We start from the raw sequence: 18,154 nt of genomic DNA, 5'->3' as shown, positions 1-18,154 counted from the left end.
AATCATTTCAATCAAAAAACAGTTGCAGGAAGTACCGGTATGTAATTTCGAATAAAACAAACTACTATATACAATTCTGAGTATATTATTCTTTTATGAAATTCTCGCGAACCTTATTTCTAAATTGAAGGGTAAGAAGACTAAATTCATTCTCTTATTATTATAGATCCATTTCAATTGAAGCAGTTGGAATAGTTGAAAAAAAAAAAAAAAAAAAAAACATACCCTATATTCCAGTGTGCCACAATCGGTATAACGCGCCACACTGGTGTGTCCAGCAAAGTGAACAGTGTGACGCAAACTTTTTCCTATTATTTGCAAGAATATTTGTCGAGTTCCTGTTATTTATTATTATTATTATTATTATTATTATTATTATTATTATTATTATTATTATTATTATTATTATTATTATTATTATTATTAACGATTTTTTCATGGATCAGCTGTCTGTATACGGTTAAGCAACCACAAGTATCACATTGAAGGAATGAGTGTAATTATTTACTTTAATAGTAATACAAAAGTCTATTTGCTTGTATATTCTACCGGTAATAACTGCATCCGTCTAGAAAGCTAGGACTAACAACAAAGGGATACCAAGTTGTGACCACACACCGCCCCAAATCGTGGGTGCCACAAGTTCTCTTCTACGCCTTAGAACAATAATGGCTGTAGCGTTCAGGGAGAGAGAGAAACAACTTAATTCCATTGCAGTTATATGCTTATTAAATGTTAACTTATATTTATAAATTGTGTAAGTGATCGTATCGTTTTCTGTTTATTATTATTATTATTATTATTATTATTATACATTTCTTAATACGTTGATTGCCATGTGTATGGAATTCCATACACACGGCTGTCCTGTACAGTAAAGCGTGATTATTTTCCATACGCAAACAATGTAGATATTCCAAGTTTGTTGTGTTCGTTCTATAGGTGTGTATGTAATTAGATACATATGGCGTAGAAATCAAAATTTAATGTCCATGCCACGTATATGCAAAACCATACACAAAGACATTTATGAACAAAGACATTGAGTTTGAGTTTAACGTCTCGTTCAGCAACGAAGCTATATGAGACGTCGGCCTACTGATTAACGTGGACTCCGAACCACGTGAGCTCTCGCCAGGAATCGAAGCCGGGTCTTCCACGCCAAAGGCGCGTACGCTAACCACTAAAGAGCTTATGACTGAGACATTTATGAGCTAAAACAAAGGCGAAAACAAAGATGTGTGATGTGATTTTGAGTTTATCGTCCCTTTCAGCAGCGAGGCTATATGAGACGTGGACCTACTGATTAACGTGAAATCCGAACCACATGAGCTCCCGCCGGACGAAAACAAAGACCTTTGGAATTGACAATTGTTTGGACATTCCAGTCGAACCTACCTAATATTAACAACGTTTCTACGATAATTTCGTAACTTGTATTATTTCTTTTGTTGATTAGCTTGGTTAGGCTTATTTAACCCTAGAATGGCAAGCATTCGTAGATTTTACGAAGAGGGTTAAACTTTTAGCAGGTACTTATTAATTGTTGCGTTATCAACTCTGACAGTCCGGCTATTCCCGTCCCGTGCTGTCACAATGTCAGTGTGGTGGCGGCTTCCCCTGGAGTCCGTTCCTTATCCCTGATCTGAGGGCGTAGTCGTGAAAATTACGAATGCTTGCCAGTAGAGTTACTTTTTCTTAACTAACTTTTTTATTTTGTTTTGGTGGTTTTGCGGCGAAAACGTTTTAAATATCCCATATTTTTAGGCAGGACATGGCGTTAAGTTAATCTGAAATAGCCAAATTGTTAGACGATGAGTCTCCAATAACATCTAGTGATGAATCCTAGGAAAGTGGCAGTGAATTACATGATAACATTTTGTCTTATTCTCTGTCAGATGAGTACCAACCATCCTCAGATGAACTGATATCTGACGATGAGTTTGAAGACACTTGGCCAAAAAGGAAAAAAAAAGGAAAAGACCAGCGAAAGTGCATGATGAATCATGTGTGGGATTGGAAAAATCTATATCTGATTTACTACATGTTATGGATGACCAGCAGTCAGTAAATTCAAAGTCATCACAAGGGCCAATCTCGTCATCATGTTTTCAGCAGCAAAGCACTTCAGTTTCGTCCGTGCAGTTACAACGTTCATCTACAATTCAACAGCCAAACCCTTCAATTTTGCCCCAGCAGTTAGAGCCTTCATCTTCAGATCAGCATCTTCAGATTAGGACAATGATAACAAACGTTCTGTGTCTTCCAAAAGAGGTCCCTACTATTCCCAGGCAAGAAAACAAAAAGGACGATATGCAAGATTTGTCCTTATCAAAAAAGACGCATGACTGCAAGCTATTGTGATCAATGCCGACAGCCGTTTTGCGCCGAGCATCGAGGTAAGGTGTGTGTCGCATGCACGGAAGAAAGTTAAATTGCAAATGTAGACTTTGCGTACTCTGTTTCCAAGTTATATCACAAATTTACGTCTAAGACTTAGTATTATTACTCCACTTAGTAATTTTGAGCAAATTACGCATACTTTATCAAGTTTAACATATATTTAGTTTATATATATTTTCATTTACATTTTTCTTTATCATTATGTAATACTTTTTTATATTGAAATATATGTATAATGTATTCTTTTACATAGGTCATATAGCAACGATATCTTATTGAGTACTAAATAAACTTTCAGAATATGTATAAAATATTTAGTTTTTTTTCATAACCTTACCCAAATTTGACTTTATAATATAGTCGTAATATTTACTAATGCTTGCCAATAGTGCTTCTCTTAACATGCTTGCCATTCTAGGGTTAAACACTTTCTTCTTTGCACCGACGTGTCACATCTCTTGGATGAAGATACACTAGCTCTCACTGGAAATCTAATCCAGAACCAATGCACTTGAACCATTTGACCACAACAAGGCACATTTAAAAAGAAGTTTCGATTTTGTTCGGAAAATTGTGATTAGGTGTAACATTTAAAAATATATTTAAGAAAGGGTACGGAGTAAACGCACTGTACTTTCTCGCTCGAATTTTTTACACTGACTTACGTTAGGCTGCAACTGTTATTGAAACATTTATTTGAGAAATTGCGAATAAAATAATGTTTTGGAAAACTTTGCTAGAAGAAACTTCAGGCCCAAAAGTAAAGTACCCATTGGTCATATTTCCGTTAGAAATAACTTGATCCATATATTAGAATTATAAAGGATATAATTGTATGTGAACTATAAGCAAAAGCGTCTGAGTAATTTCTGAGAAAATTATGCAAAAAGTCATCCCCAAGAATAAATTATCCCTTGTGGATCTTTTCAGTACAAACGAGCTATGCTATATTGTTAGTGTTTTCATAAAACATTTATTTATGAAATACGATCACAATCGCCTGAGTCGTTCTTGAGAAAATCGCAGGGTAAAACTTACTGTCAAAAGTAATATACCATTTCTAGATTTTCCGGATGAGGGAATTATACCATATAGCTAGGTTATTTATGTAACACGTATTTATAAAATATGAACAACAAACATCTCCTGAGTTGTTTTTAGGAAGGTCATCGGGAAAAGTTTACCCCCAAAGGTAAACTCTTCTATCTGTACTTTTGACAGTATATCGAGTAATTTTTAAGCAAATCGTCGAAAAAAATTTCACTGTCAAAGTAAACTATCTCTTTTGGATTTTTCTTTTCGGAACAAGCGAGTTATACCATATTGTAAGATTATTACAGAAAATATTTTTACTGAAATTAGAACAAATTTGTCTCAGTTATTACTGAGACAATTGTCCAAAAAAAAGTCAACCCTTGAGAAAACCACTTCTTCTGTATGTTATCGGAATAAACTATTTATGCTCTATGTTAGTTTATTAATGAAATATTTCTTTACGAAATATGAACAAAATTGTCTGAGGCGTTAATGGGAAAACCATCGGGGGAAAGCTCACCCTAAGATTAAGCTACTCCTTCGAACGAGTTGTCATATTGTTAGGTAATTAATGATACGTTTATTTATGAAATGTGGTTGAGAAAATTGTGCAAAAAGAACGCATACCATACAGTAAATTACACCATATATATTTTTTCAGAAAAATTATTCATATGTGGTGGAGATTTGTTAATAAAATATATATTTATCTAAAGTAAATATAATCGTCACAGCTTTTTTTTTTATTTGAGAAAATTGAATTATTTTAAATTTAAATCCTTCAGTAAATTACCCTTGCTTTTAGGTGTCGAAGGACATAAAATTCGAAAGATATTATGTTATTAAAACGTTATGTCTAGAATTCGGTGCAGATACGTTGAACAGTATGGCCTCTATTTGAGTGCGTGTAAAAGCGTGATGAACCGAGAGACAAATAGATGGACAGACATCGAAAAATCATTTTTTTCGATATGTAGGAGCCATGTAACTTGAATTTATTAAAATCTAGTATTCGGTTTTTATAACTATCACCACACTTTCTTCCTTCGTCGCTCGAATGTGAAAACGAATAGGCCTACACCGACACGTACTGTGATAATTTGTAATCCCAAAAATTTAATTTGTTATGTTTAATGTGTGGTTACTCTAGAAAAAAAAGCTTATGCATGTTACATAATTTTATTATCAATTTTTCATGCTACTGTATAATTCGGTACGATTATAGTTAATATTCATGGCATCTTTTGGAAGCATTCGCGTTCCTCACAAAGAGAGCTGTAAAATTTAGTTTTGTTTAAAGAAAGCACTCTTGATTTTTTTTTCACACAGACTTGCATTCGTTGCACTTGTGGATATGAAACAAAAGGAGAGAGAGAGAGAGAGTCAATACTTTAAAAAGAAACACACACACAGAAACACTAGAACAGTTTTTTTCTTCATGACAACGAGCTATCGCTGTGACTGTGTTCCTCACGCTGTGTGTAAAGCTGCAGGTTGCTCTTGTTTTGTTTTTTCCTGTTCCTGACTCACAGACACTCGCAGTGAGTTGAAGCTGTGTAAAAACGGAGAGGGAACGGTTAAGCATACTATACCATAAACTAAAAACAATCGCTATTAGTAATAAATAGTAAGCTAATTCTGAAAAAATACGTCATCAGAAAAACAAAAAGTTATTTCATTATTATATTATTTCGTTTCTTATTATCATAAAAATTATACACTTTCTACAATGTTTTGTAAAGAAAAAAAATTGAACAGGACCGGATGGGATTCGATCTGGTGTCAAAACAATATAAGAATTACCAATCCGTCACTCTACCCACTTGACCACACAGATTTTCTTATGTTGCCTAACTTTTTCTTAAGAAATAAATGCTCATGGCTATAGAGCATGTCACTTCAAAACTTAAGACAACAGTTTTTCTCTTTGTTTATATATTTTCGCATAACATCTTGCTTACAGAAGCTAATTTATATTTGGCAGACAATTTACACCCTAGATTTAAGCCAATAAATGCAATATTTTACTCCAATTTCCATTCCTTGGTTCAGGTCTTCTCCTACTAATCTTGTTATTCCCTCTGCAATCGTGCTGTGCTACTGCAAAAAATCCCTCGAAAACATTATTGCCAGTATACACAAAACCGAACATAATTTTGTTTTTTGCTTATATTTTTATTATTTTATTATATTTTTTGGAAATATCTCCTTAGATGGATTGCTTTCTATTATCTCCACGTACTAATAACTGAATTTTACCAATAAACATATGGAAAATGGAATAATTGCGAAAAATTGTGAGTTACAGTATACGCGCAATATTTTTTGCGCATGGGAGTACAAAGCCAAAAAAAATGTGTTGCTGCTAGTGTTTTCGAGGCCTGAAAGAAAGGAAAATTTTAGTTTCCTTATGGAAAACTAAATACTCTATTTTAGCTTATTATTATTATTATTATTATTATTATTATTATTATTATTATTATTATTATTATTATTATTATCCATAAATTATATTCAAGATAGTTTTTATTATGCTTAATCAAGAACTACTGCCCGGGACCAAACGCTATACTTTTGTGCATAACTATAAATGCAACCAAGAAAGTTCTGTCCCTTTTCGTGGAGGTCTGTGTTCAATTGGACCTCACACCGTGAATTGAATGCGAGTGGAGATAAGGCGAACGTCAGTTGTTGGTGTGGGTATATCCAGCATACTACCAGGTTGTGGCAATTCAAACACACCGTGAACTTGCGTAAAGACACAGGGAACATGGGACATCCACACAGCGTCATAAGAGCATGCATGATGAAAGAGTTCAAATGGAGGTCAAACGCCGCTGTAGCGGGACAGAAGATATGCCAGGCCTTTGGTGATTGTGTCGTGACGACGCGGACATTGCAGTGATGTTTAACAAGTTTAAGGACTATGACGAAACACCCGAAAACATCACGTGCCAGAAGACCAACACATGTACAAAGAGGAACTGCGACTACAATTCAGTGTGTGGAGAAACCATTCGGCAGCACATCTATCAACTTGTGAAGCACTACTAGTTGGGTCGATGGGTCTCTCATGTTTTGACTCCGGGCCAGAAGGCAACGCAGCAGTCGCCTGTGTTTATTTACTGTTTCGGAGCCATTTCTGGACAGGGCGTTGACATGTGATAAAAAGTGTGTCCTATACGAAGCTCCACGGTGCCGTCATCATTGGTTAGCATCTCATGAACCGATTTCAAAACAGCCGAAACCAGCACTGTATCAGAAGAAGGTCCTTCTGTGTCTTTGGTGCATCGTGCATCGGGAACTGCTACCAGCTGGTCAGAGTATCAATTCAACTATGTAGTGTCAGCAGGTGAGCTGTGCTCAACAAAAAACTCAAAACTCTGGAGCCATCACTTCTGAATTGCAAATGGGTCCTCGTTTACGGGACAACGCTAAGTCCCAAGTGGCTAGGATGACTCAGGACACCATTTTTCGCCTTGGATGGGAAACAATATTGCAACCACTATATTCCCCGGGTATTGCACCGTCCGATTATCACCTGTTCCATTCTTTGGACAATCACCTTAGAGGACGCCAGTTAAAATCCCTAGTAAAGGTCCAAATGCACCTGATACTTTCTTCGTTTCACGGCCCACCAAGTTCTACCGCGATGGATTCTATGGCCTTCCAGAACGTTTTCAGAAGGTCGATGCTGATGGGGACTATTTTTGATCTTCCAGGTTAGGTGACATATCGATGTTCGAAGGTGGTGGGTGAAAAAGCAACAAATCTCTTCTTGGTTACCTTTATATTTAAATTTAAGACCTTGTATACAGAACCTATCTACACAAGATTGATTTTCTTTGAAATTTCACTGAATTTTTTTACGGTTTCCTGACAAAAATATTTATTTATTATTCGTGACTAAAAAACAGAATTATTTTATTACACTGAGTAGAAATGAAAGAGAGAGCGAATGAAATCCAAATTGAATAAAAGCATTGTTTCTCACCAAATTTTCCATCCTCTATGTCTTTTAAAACACTTGTTAAAGCATATAAAAATATACTGTACTTACAAATCAGTTTAGTACCTTTGTTTTATGGCTGTATTTGTAGTACCTTGTTAAAACGTTTGTCTTCAAACTGTCAAATATAAATCGCAGTAAATTGTGTAATCTGCTGTCACAAAAAATATTCTATTTTTCGATCGGTATAAGGAAGAGATACTATACTATTTTTTGATCGGTATGGAAAAACAATATTTCTCCACACTATTTTATCATAAACTACTAACTGTCAATAAACTTTGTTACTTTAAATGAATGAAGCGAGATAATTTTACTATGATGTTTTAAAAGCTGGTCATTTGGGGGGGGCCAGGAAACCATTTGGGGGCCTGGCCCCGATGGGCCCCCTTGGCTACACCCCTGTCATTATATATATATATATATATATATATATATATATATATATATATATATATATATATATATATATCGGGTGTTGCAAAATAAGTGTTACAACTCTTGGGAGGTGACTCCTGCCACTGAGACAAGAAAAAAAGTTCTGTTCTCTTGAACTTTCGGCTATCGAACATAGTTTCGGATCTACAAGGTGCCGAAAGCATGGGAAAATGACTTTCGGACGCCAATAATTCGGAAACTATCCAACATAAAGAGGGCGGGTAAAAAAATTCACTAAAGAAGTCATACCTGCTCTATTGAATTTTGTATGTTTCACAATCCTACCATGCACGCGCAAAGGAACGTTGGGAGTCCCGGATAATCTACCAAATGAAACTTGGTCTAAATGGATATTAATTGATAGGCTTTCTACCAGGTAACAATAATTCGTTTGTATTATATCGATATCTGGAACAAATACAAAATGGCAGACACTTTCATGCCCGTTATGTGTGGTTGCATAATCGCCAGGTACGGATGCTGGCCGAAAGTGAAGTTCTGAGTATTAAGTGCAGCGAATTTGTACTCAAATGCTCTACAAAGACATCTGGAGTGTCGGTAGAGCATAACAGATGAAGCAGGGTGATTCACATGTGTGGTAACACTTAACGAAAAATGCCCAGAAATGCACTCATACTCAGTAAACGTGAGTTCAAAGCGTCGGAAATGTAAGGATTAGCATCAAGAACATGAAAGATATTGCCAATTCACCAATAATATTCCTTCAAACCGATGGAATATGATGTGCACGGTTGCATACCAATAAGGATGCAACAACTGAGGCCAAGTTGAAATTGTGCAATTGGACTCACTAAGAAACTGGGTAAAGTAAAGAAATGTCACTAGTGGGATCGCATGATCGATATTGAAATGTGGCCAATGTGTGTGTTGATATCAACATATAGTTAATGGACAAATGTCAACATGTCGCACTCCTGCTGGGACACCGTCTCACGTGCTAAAACTAGGAAAATAACATTGTACACTCTGCTATTACATCTGTTGCACTTTTTGTTAGAACACGATTGTATCAATGTCCCTCTTTGTTTGGGACATTGACCCACAGTCGACACATATGAAAAGAAATCTCTTAATGCAGGGTTCAAATTCTAATAGAGCGTGAAAATAACAAACTTGTATCATGTCCCACGTCTTCTGGGACATATGACGTACTCGAAATACCTCCAGAAATTCGTATCTTACACACAGTGCACATGCCAAGACCAAGACGAAACTGAATCTTTTGGCACATTTAACACTACAGCTGGAATACCATACATATGGAAAATGAAATGACATGAGAAATAGGAATAAACGTATTAAAGCTCTGATTGTTTACAAGTGTGCAGTAGGAGTAACAAAACGAAACATACAAGCATGTCGGGAGGCTGTACAAGGGCGCTTGCCAAACAGAGTGGGTACTACTCAAAGAAATGAATACAGAGAAAGTGAGGCTCCTTCGAACCTCACGGCTAGAACACTCGCTTTTGCTCGCGTGGTCGCAGTTTCCAATCCTACTGGGAACCCACCCCAGATAGCACGAATACTTGCGGCAAATTATTGCTTTGTTTAGTGGAGCAAACAATCTGAAAGTTTGCGAAGGCAAATTTTTTTAATATTTATTAAAAGCTTTCAATATGATCTCCAAATTTTCGCTGATTTGTAAAAATAAATTCACCACTGCAATTAATTTGCATCTTTTTTGAAAATATAGCGTTGAAAGTTTGCCGTCGCAAACAGTTTGCAACTCCGTAAAAAACTTGTTTCGAAAAACTTGTTGAAAGCAAATATGTGATGATATTACCGAGTGCGCGCACATGGTACCCAGAATTCACTGCGCTACATCAACTGTGACAAAACAAGCGGGAAGTGAGAATCGAGAAAAACCAATACATCAGAGGACTCCAGAATAAACTCACTGGTCTCTTATCAGATGTTTTTATTGACCCAGGCAGCTTGACGTTATTTTGTGAATGTGTGTGAGAGTAAGTACAGGGATATGATAGTTGAGTAAGTAGATAAATTGCGATATCCTTTGTCTGTGCATTTATCGTTCGCAAGTTTTTTATCTTTGGCAAGTAGCTAAAGATGTTTAATGCTTGCCACTAAGAAAAGACGGATCCACATTATAAAAATTTTGATGTTTCATAAAGTTAGGTTTCACTTTATAAATTTGCAGCAAACATGATCTTGCGATCGTGAAAACACTTTTTGCAATGTTGCTGCAAACCTTTTAATGTTTTCAGCAAATTCATCAGCTCATTTTCGGAAATTTTGTCAAAGAAAATTTGTACAAAATATTTGCAGCAAAATTCTTGGCAAACTTTCTTGCTGTGCAGTCGCAAACATTTCGTTTGTATTGTCAGATGTTTTCATTTTCTGAGGCAACTTTGCTGCAAACTCAGCCAGCGTCAACTTCGTTATTTGCATTGAACTTTCGGCAAATTTTCTCATTTGAAAAGGCAAATATTTTGCAAACTTTTTAGTTTGCTTTTGCAAATTTTTAAACATTTTTAAAAATTTTTCTGTGCTATCTGGGACGGTCTCAGATTCAATATCCGAGTAGTTCTTTTCCTATTTTTCGCACGTGGGACGGTGTCCCAGCAGTAGTGCGACATGTTGACATTTGTCCATTAGCTACATGTTGATATCAACACACACATTGGCCACATTTCAATATCGATCATGCGATCCCACTAGTGACATTTCTTTACTTTACCCAGTTTCTTAGTGAGTCCAGTTGCACAATTTCAACTTGGCCTCAGTTGTTGCATCCTTATTGGTATGCAACCGTGCACATCATATTCCATCGGTTTGAAGGAATATTATTGGTGAATTGGCAATATCTTTCATGTTCTTGATGCTAATCCTTACATTTCCGACGCTTTGAACTCACGTTTACTGAGTATGAGTGCATTTCTGGGCATTTTTCGTTAAGTGTTACCACACATGTGAATCACCCTGCTTCATCTGTTATGCTCTACCGACACTCCAGATGTCTTTGTAGAGCATTTGAGTACAAATTCGCTGCACTTAATACTCAGAACTTCACTTTCGGCCAGCATCCGTACCTGGCGATTATGCAACCACACATAACGGGCATGAAAGTGTCTGCCATTTTGTATTTGTTCCAGATATCGACTTAATACAAACGAATTATTGTTACCTGGTAGAAAGCCTATCAATTAATATCCATTTAGACCAAGTTTCATTTGGCAGATTATCCGGGACTCCCTACGTTCCTTTGAGGAATCCCTTGCGCGTGCATGGTAGGATTGTGAAACACACAAAATTCAATAGAGCAGGTATGACTTCTTCAGTGAATTTTTTTACCCGCCCTCTTTATGTTGGATAGTTTCCGAACTATTGGCGTCCGAAAGTCATTTTCCCATGCTTTCGGCACCTTGTAGATCTGAAACTATGTCCGATAGCCGAAAGTTCAAGAGAACAGAACTTTTTTTCTTGTCTCAGTGGCAGGAGTCACCTCCCAAGAGCTGTAACACTTATATATATATATATATATATATATATATATATATATATATATATATATATATATATATATATATATATATATATATATATATATATATATGTGTGTGTGTGTGTGTGTGTTTCAAAGTGAACGTTTCCATCCAAAAGAGAAATACACTTTTACAGGTAAAGAAAATAACTTTTATAGATTCATAGCTCTATTTAAAAGAGGATCTTTCTATTATTGTGGGCAGTAGCAAACTTATCAACAACTTGTTAGCAATTTTCTTCTCAATATAAAGTAATCCTAAGTTTTTTCAACCTATCATCAGTCATTGAATTGCGTATATATCTTTAATCTTTTCAAACATGAGAATGACCTTTCACATGTAGCACTAGAAACTGGAATCATAGGTATATTTAGCTTGTAGGTTTCTAGGAATGTGCTTATGCAGACACAAAAAGATTAATCAAGAAATCAACTTTGGTTTTCTCTCGTCTTCATATAACTTAATTGTGTTTGGAAGGATTTTGAGTTCATATTTGAATGTTTCCAAATCACTGCTGGGCCATAGGCTCGGCAATGTTGTCATTTTAAAATGTTTTCACTTTTTTTATGTAGAGCGGTGATTTTGCTGCATGATCCAAAGCAGTTTTCCGTATCAGTGATTGCCTCATCAATAGTAGATAGAAAAATGTCTCTTAGTACATTATCTTCAAAAAATTCGTTTTCTGCATCTAATGAAGGAAGAGATTCATTTATGATATTTCAATCGCAAATGTCTATTTTTTTTTTTTTTTTTTTTCACGAGGATCCCCTGTAACCTATCTGTTTCCGGCTCGGGAATTCAAGACCATTTTCTTTGCACGTCTCCAAACATTCTTGATAGATTTGTTCGAATGTTATTCGTTGAGAATCGTATTCAACAGACCTCATTTTCAACAGCGTTTGAACTAGTGAATCTAGAAGAATCAAACCTTACGACATGTCTGCATCTACTTGAGATTATACGAAGCTCAAAGTTTAGCAGCCCGAAAACATTCCCTCTTGTACAAATCACACTAATTTGCTGGATGAAATCATGGAAGTAAATAAACATCATAAGTTTCAGATCTGTTTTAATACCGCATAACAATATAAATAGTTGCTTGGTAGATTAACTGTTAATAATAATAATAATAATAATAATAATAATAATAATAATAATAATAATAATAATAATAATAATAATAAAGTAAAAAGTGATGGACAAGGCCAAATGTTAAAAGAGGAAATGTTTTTAAGAGACAAACGTCGCACAAGATCAGGATCAGGATGACACTGATTTGCCGTCTCGGCCCACTTTAAATTTTGAGCCTTGCTCTTGAAACTTAAATTTCACTTTAAAGTAAATTGCCTGTAATCGTCATGAGTTCTTAAAATTCCGATTTCACACTCTAAAAATATGGTAGCTTAATCAGTGATGAAACTAGACAATTGGAGGACGGGGCAAATTTTGCAATTAGCATGCCCTTCATCTACATCTACACCAATTAACACACATATTAGTTTACTGTTGCCCGGGACAACTGCCTTGGTTGCAGCCTCTTGTTTTGGTCTGGCCGTAGTTCAATTATTTTTGGCTACTTTTACCCTTGAAGTCTAAAACTGAGTAATGAATTTGACTGTACTTTATTAAAATGATGAAGTGAACACACTTTGAAGCAAAAAGAGGAAATGTGTGTTCCTTTTCCTAATATGAAACAGTGTTAGAAAAGTATTTCAATCGGAACTCCTTACATCGAAAGAAGTATAGGGGCCTTTTTCTTCCTTTCTTTCGTTTGTTTACCTTCTCTAGATTTTAGAATTTGACGTGAATTCAAATACATAAACACTTAACACCCACACCGAATGACTAAAGATCAGCGGTACAACATCGACTTAAGATTCGGAAGATGGTGTGATCGATCTCTCGTGGGTAAATATTTCATCTGAGGAGTTTACCAAGATTTTTCCTCGGCTTCGCTAGGAAAAAAAAATGAAATCTTCGAGTTTTACGTCCCACGATTATGCCGGTTAGGCTAAAGGAGACGGTGATGACGAGAGATGAGTGAAATGAAGAAAGTGGGAGGAAACGGGAGAGCCCCGAGAAAACCCACGAGCACGGTGTTTGTCCACCACAAGGTTCACTTGGCGGGGGCTGGGATCGAACCCGGGACCCCAGACACCAGAGGTGAACGCTCTACCGCTGAGCCACCGCGCCCCCCTGGCTTCGCTAGTAAAATGTTTATGACTCAATTGACTGATTTACCTCTTTTTTGTCCTCTGAGCCTCTGATGTTTCAAAGCCTTAAAATAAATTCAAATGTAGTTGAAATAACGCTTCTATCCTGTAGTCGATGCTAAATTAATATTGTTAGTTTTGAGATTAGATTTGAAAGAGGGGTATTATTAAGTATATCCTGTTGTAAATTCATGTCAACATTGATTTACTGCTCTGCATAATTCCTACAATGTAATTTCCTCAGAAATGCTTAAGGCTTAATTTTCTCAGAAATACATAGTTTGACAAAGAACAAATATAAATCTGCGATAAAATTGGGTATTCACTAACTGAACTTACTGAATGAAATATCTGCGGACCAGTCCCACAAACTCCTGATATCTCTGATTACTGAACATCAGATAACAGAATGATACAACCTGGTCAGGAAAGTAACTACCACTTTTACTACTGCCGCGAACAAGTTGAATCATCTCGGTATCTTACCTGATGATTAGTAAGCAGGCGATTGTAGCACTAGCTCTGTGATCAACTTTGGAATTTCTCTAGTAGTAGCATTTTGGGAATTAAGATACAGTTAAATCGTTTAAAAGAAAACACTTCTGAACGATTTATTTACAAAGAATCACTGAATTTTACTACATTTCTCCAGTCTTTAGTTAGTAGTACAGACCCACTAAGTGCTGACTCGTTTTACCTTGGAGGTCACCAGTGACGACGCTAGCTTTAAGTTCTTAGGGGGGCAAAGGAGGGGCAGATACATTTTCGTGGGGGCGGCTATTTGCCATACCAAAAATGACATATTTATTACGTTTGACTTATTTTACATTACATTGTGCATTTCGTTGCTGTTTTCATATTAGACCTATATGATTATATATTAAACTTGTTTCAAGTAAAATTTGTAACTGACAAATAAGTAACATCTGCACATGAAATATTTTTCAATGAAACTTTTGAAGTCCGGATGTAAATTGAATTACTTTCGCGTATGCTACAAGTAACACATTCGTCTAGTACTATATGCTACGTACCTCTCTCTCTCTCTTTACGAGAGAATTTACGAGGAGCTGCTGAAAGTGTCGTAGTCCAATCCAGAAGGAGTGTAGGTACTAGGTAAAAAAATGAAACGTAGTTTAGAAAAACATATCTCTGTATCTATAAACAAATTCAAATTTTCATATTAATAATGAAATTCTTATTGTTTCTCAGGCCTCTGAAGTGATTATGTGTGCCCAAACATAATTATACGAACATCCAGATCCTAACTGTTATAACATGTTTGTTCCACCAAGGGAAGTTACTGAAGTAAATTAATTAGGAAATCAGTGAAACACTATGGGACTCTCCTCCGTTATATACAGTGGTGAAGAAGTAAGTGGCTTAGTATAAATGTGGCGATTTCTCAACAAATTATGCTTTACATTCATAATGATTAAAAGCAATGACTCTTCCCGAAATCATGGATGCAATTTGTGACATTATCCTTGAAAATTGCAGCATTTCAGCCAGTGGTGGATATAACCCGGGGCCGTATAGCCTAGGCCACCCCAGTTTTTGAGGGACAAAAATAATTTAAGCTATTATTTATATGGTTTTTAAAGTGTATAGTAAACTCACGATATACTTATTATAGTCTGAGGTCTGGCTGCACCTCGCTTTCTCAGAAAAACCTCTCACCTCGTTTTTACCTTCTCAGCAAAACTTGTGTCAGAGATTGTGTGCATTTCTTTGGAACGCGTCGGTAGCATAATTCAGAATGGCTTGGGTATGCGCAAGTTCTCGGCATAATGGGTTCCCAAAAAATCTGTCAGGAGAATAAAAGAGTGACGGCATTAAGAGAAGTCTTCTTCCAATTTGACCGTAATGCTGATCAATTTCGCTCACGAATAGTAACCATGGACGAAATATGGTTCTACCACTATGATCCTGAAACGAAACAACAGTCAATGGGGTAGTAGCACTCATTTCTCCCTCGCCCCAAGAAGTTCAAGACACAGAAGTAGGTTGAGAAACTATTTGCAACATTCTTCTGGGATAAGTATGGAGTCGTACTCGTAGACTACCTCCGCTACGGTCAGATATTTAATCAAGAATCTCTTCATTACTTACAAAACTGAAAGAAAAATTCGAAGTTCAACGCCGCGGAAAATGAAAGGAATGGAATGGAATTATCCGGCTTCTTGGAAAACCTCAAAGGTTTTAATGTTTTTGAAACCACATAAGGATAACACAAAGGCAGAGTCTTACCGCCCAATACAACTTACGTCTACACTGGGAAAGATACTTGAACGCATATTAGTTCGTCGCCTACATACTCACTTCTTCCACAATCACATTCCTCTACACCAAACTGGTTTTCGCCCCAACTACAGTCTCAATGATAATCTACTCAAACTTACCACTATTCTTACCAACCACTTCAATAGCATCCAACCTTTCTGTTTATTGTTATTTGATTTGGAAAAGGCTTTCGATTCAGTTTGTCACGATGGATTAATTTACAAACTTCATCTTCTGCGACTACCACTCGCATATATCAGACTGATTGATCACTATCTTACCAATCGCATAGCATATGTCTGCATTAATTCATCTTTATCTTTTCCTATTTTCCCCCTTACTGGTGTACCCCAAGGGTCAGCGCTATCGCCACTCCTATATATATTATATGTTCGAGATTTGCCTGTTCCTCCTGACCCTATCCACACCTTTACTTTTGCAGATGATACTGCTTACCTTGCCTGTGGAAAATCTATTCAGCATATCAATAGCATACTTCAAGAGGCAATAAATAAGTTCTGTGACTGGTGTAATACTTGGCGACTCCGAATCAACTGCACTAAAACACAGGCACTTGTCATCCTACCATCAGGACGTACCGACGCAATAGATCTCTTTTACATCTTACCATAGCAGGCACACGCATTTCTGTCACACATACAGCGAGGTATTTGGGTCTAATCTTTGATGACCATCTTTCATGGCGTGGACATCTTCAGCATCTCATATCTCTAGCGTAAAATAAACTAAATCTTCTGAAGAGATTAGTCGGTACTTCATGGGGCCTTCATCAAGAGACTGTGTTACTTACTTATAAAGTCTTCATACGACCTTCTATACTTCATGGACACATCGCATGGCTTAATGCCAGGAACAAATTCTACACCCGCCTCCAGATCATTGAAAGACATGCATTACGCCTGGCATATCGCATCAAACTGCCTAGTCCTACCCGGCTACTATATGATCGTATTCCGTTTCCACATCATCTTCTTCATTTGGAAAAACTGCGTACCAGATACATCACTACTCGTTGGAGGCAAGGCCATCCCATGCTTTGCAATAGTATACGTATAGATGCTGAACAAGACGTTCCACCCCGTCTACAACCTACACCCCTTCACCATTTAATTACAATGTATGTTCTTTACCATCCTGACGAACACATAGACGACTATCTATTAGCATATCAACCACCAGATTTATCACCCAACATCTATCCATCTTTTGCACCTTAATTCGCAATAACAAGGGCATCATACTGTCTCTCATTATGTGCCGAGTCGCCCCGGCACACGAAGATAACCCTTCATCTGTTTAACTAACCAATATCACTGTGTTGTGGCGTCTGATTTGCACTGCATCTTTCATCCCATCATACATGGACAATGACAAATAATGAATATACATTGAATGACGATTATTATTAATCAATTGATGAATAAAGATCCCATATAATGAATAAATAAAGATATCAAATAAATGAAATAAAACCTCTTTGCCCTTCCACTTTATCCTTAGTTTCCCTATACCATTAACTTCACTCCCAAGAGAAGGTATTCCCTTCTACGGGTTTTGCATGGTAATTTTTTTTTCATTTCGGCTCGATTGACAAGATTGTTTCGAGTTCAATTCAGAAAACAGCATAGAGGAAGGATCAGGAAGAACAATTTAGGAAAAAGCATTTGCAAAGCCTAACTACGACTAAAACTACGGCCTGTCAGTTGAACTTCATGGAAGAAAACTAAGCAAGTGGTGTGGCCTTGGAAGATGAATCACCTTATGAAGCAAACACATCCGACTCTGAAGACACAGATTCCGAAAAACGGCCAGCACAAAATAGGCATCAGTACCCAAACTTAAGCCAAATGATGGAAAGAACTGGCGTTAGTAACCGAGATGCTTGCAAATTAATTAATGCATGCCTGAAAGACCTGAAACTGGATAAACCGGAAAATATACTAGAACCAACAAAGTTGCGGAGACAGCGAATTTATTGGAGAGACAAGGGAGCAGAATCTCGTTCGTTTGACTTGCGCAGGCTAATTTGTGTTCGTTTTGATGGACGCATAGATGAAACCAGACTATTTGGACCAGATGGAGGACAACTAACAAAGAATGAGGATCACTACGTCATTATTGCATATCCTAGTGAGCAATACATGGATCATATTGCTCCACAAAGTGGCAAAGCAGAAGATATTTCAAATGAAATACTCTCTGTTATACGTGACACGGATTCGACAGCT

The sequence above is a fragment of the Thermobia domestica genome, chromosome 1 (genome assembly GCF_964235325.1).
Source record: "Thermobia domestica chromosome 1, izTheDome1.hap1.1, whole genome shotgun sequence".
In the NCBI taxonomy this organism is placed as follows: domain Eukaryota; kingdom Metazoa; phylum Arthropoda; class Insecta; order Zygentoma; family Lepismatidae; genus Thermobia; species Thermobia domestica.
Note: the sequence above shows the minus strand (reverse complement) of the source record.